Source organism: Grammomys surdaster, unplaced genomic scaffold, assembly GCF_004785775.1.
Source record: "Grammomys surdaster isolate TR1022 unplaced genomic scaffold, NIH_TR_1.0 919, whole genome shotgun sequence".
Classification (NCBI taxonomy): Eukaryota; Metazoa; Chordata; class Mammalia; order Rodentia; family Muridae; genus Grammomys; species Grammomys surdaster.
Window position 1 is genome coordinate 655,444 of NW_021605338.1, and position 3,239 is coordinate 658,682.

The following is a 3,239-nucleotide window of genomic DNA, read 5'->3' on the forward strand; positions in this document are numbered from 1 at the left end:
TCTATCTATCTATCTATCTATCTATCTATCTATCTATCTATCTATCTATCTAATTCACTTTACATATCGATCACAGCCTTCCTCTCTCCTCCCAGTCCCCTCTAGATAGCCCCTCCCCCAACCCCCCTTTCTCCTCTGAGAAGGGGAAGGCCCCCCTGGGTACCAACCCACCATAGCACATCAAGTCACAGCAGGACTAAGCACATCCTCTCCCCCTGAGACCAGACAGTCCTGTTTGGGGGAAAAGGTTGCACAGCCAGGCCACAGAGTCAGGGACCGTCCCCCACTCCAGTTGGGGGGACACACAGGAAGCTGCACATCAACTACACATGAGGAGGGGCTCAGTCCAGCCAATGCTCATTCTCTGGTGGTTTAGTCTCTGGGAGCCACACTGAGGGTCCAGGTTAATTGACTCTGTTGATCTTCTTGTGGAGTCCCTATCCCTACTGTGGAAACCCCTCACTCCATCCCCCCAACTCTTCCAGAAGCCTACAAGACTTCTACAAGAAGACTTCTACAAGAAGCACAGGGACAAAGATGGAGCAGAGTCTCCTGCTGAGTCTGACAGTGTCACACAGGGGGTTGCAGATTAGGAGCCAAACACCCTCTTCTTAGCATTTTCTTACTTTCAACTAACACAGGAAGGTGCCTACAGATGCTAAGGCAAGAGGACCTTAATAATAACAACCTACATTGTTGTTTATGCACCTAAGGGGCTCCCCAAGTCTGTGTATCCAGATACATTGGAATGTATGCATCTCTCTGTGTGTGTATGTATGTATGTCTCTAATATATATATGTATATGTACATAAATATATATTTTTAGATCTCACCATTTGTTGATTTGCTCTTCCACGATTTCTTCTGATAGTAAATCAGATGAGATGCTAAGGGAGTTTTAAAAAACATATAGTCAGATACCACGTGCTTTTTGTTTAAATCGGTTATATTGACTGTTTGGCATTCATAAACTTGTTCACTTAATAATTTAATAGAAAGGGTTAAAATTTGACATACTGAACATGACAGAGTTTGAAGTGCTACTAGTCTTTCATATTGAAAGAAACTCCAATGTAAAAATAGTATTTAGCAGCTGAGTTTACTCCAGGGTTTGAGCTTTGGCGCCACTGTTACTAACACTGTTACTAACACGCATTGCTGTGGTATCTCCACACAGAGTTACAGAGCGCACTGAGCATTTCCACCCAGCCTCCGTTCACCACACTGCCCAGGAACCTCGGCCCCTCACAACTTCTGTGCTGCTTTCAAATCAACCCTTCTGCTTTCCCCAATATAAAAGAAACTTCGATACTTGTTCCTCAGAATTTACCTCACTTCAGTTAGACACTGTCAACCAGTTCTGCTCATTTTACTGGAAATGAAAGAATTTTATTCTTTGGGGCTTCACAATATTTCACTTCATTCATATATCACATTTTCTTGATTCACTCATCTCTTGGTAGACCCCTGGGCTGACTGTATCGCCTAACAACTGAGAGCAGTGTGGTAATGCGCATGGATATATGAACATCTTTGTTATGTGTAGACTTTATTTCCTCCACGTCTATGCCAAGGAGAGAGATTACCTCCTCAGCTCGTTTGTCGTTTTTAAACTGGTTGGTTTTGATATTTCTTGAGTCTTCACTATATCCTCAGTATTGATGTCTGTCGGATGAATGGTTGAGAAACATTTCCTACCATTCTGCACATTGTCTCTTCATGCTATTATTTCTATTAAACTGTAGAAGCTTTAACACTTTTTAAAATTAGATTTACTTGTGTCTCCGTGTGTGTGTTTTGTGTGTGCATGCATGTGTACTCCTTGTCTACGTGCTATTTTATGCTGACACTACGCTGCTTTACTGTGGGTACGTGCTACGGTTTTGCCATATGTCTTCGCATCAGGTGCTATAGAATGTCCCTAGCATTGCTCTTTCTGCTTAGCGCCGCCTTAGCCCTTTAGGATCTTTTGTGCTTCTGTATTTATTTCAGGCTCGCTTTTTAAAATTTCCAAAGATTATCATTGGCATTTTAAAGAGGCTCTACTGATCCAGACCCTACTGTAGTTCTTAGATACCCGTCTGTCTTTGAAAACCTTCTTTTGATATTTTTAAGTGCATCTACAATTGTTAAAGTTTCTCCCCAAATTGTGGTCATTTCTCTTTGTCCCTCAGGTATGGAAGCTATCGCAAACCTAAGGCAAAGGGTCCCTTCCAAGGTAACTGTAGGTGTGGATTGTAGCATCACCCTCATCTGGGAGAGTGAAGGATACAGTTATGGTGTATTAGCTTCTCTTTTTACTGTTTGAGAGGATTTCTGTCCTCTTCCCAGTGTTACCCACTCCCTTTTTTTTCCTTCTAAATGGGTATTTCTCTACTCTTGGTCTATTCCATTATTCTGTCATACACAGACATTTTAATATTTTTGGTGGGTTTTAGCTACTAAAACTAAGAGTGAATAGTATGAATAGGAGGGTTCCTCCTTTGGTCTATTCCTCTTTTTTTGTACCACAATTTAGGGCATAAAGAATGTTTTGTGCAGAAACTCAGCATGGCAGAACACAGGTGTACAAAAAGAGCTGTATTCCCTTGCACAGTCCTGATAGTAAATGCCCCAACCTCAAACTCTGTGCGTTATGCGGGAAAGAATCCACCATTATGCGGGAAAGAAAGAGGGAAGAAGGGCAGAGAAAGAAGTATTAATTTATTTATATCTTACAAAGTGTTGCCAGACATGGATGACTGTGTTTTCAGTGTACTTGGGACTCGGCTAAAGGATTAGAAAAAGATAAGACACTGTGTGATTCGAGTGAATACAAGTTAATTATAATCTAGTGATTATAATTGCCATTCAAGCTGTAAACCATTTGAACCTTACAATTTTTCAGCTATAGGCCTAGTGCTGTAGTTCAAGAGTAACACACCTGCCTAGTGTGTGCAAAGGGCCTGGCGAGAAAGCAAGACTTCACACGCAAATCAACTGTTTGCAGTCTAAGAAGTCACATTCCCTACAAATGATGTTTCATAGCTTAATAAATATTTTAGTCTTGTTTAAAGAGGTAAGTTGCTGGATATTGTGACCGACTGCTGTAACTGCAGCTTTTGAGAAACTGAGGCAAGGAGATCACAATATCAAATTCAGCCTGGGCTGTATAGCAAGATGTTGACTCAAAAATCAAACAGCAAAGAAAAGAAAAAAATAAAAAAAGGAAATAAGACCCTTGCTACTAACTAATGCA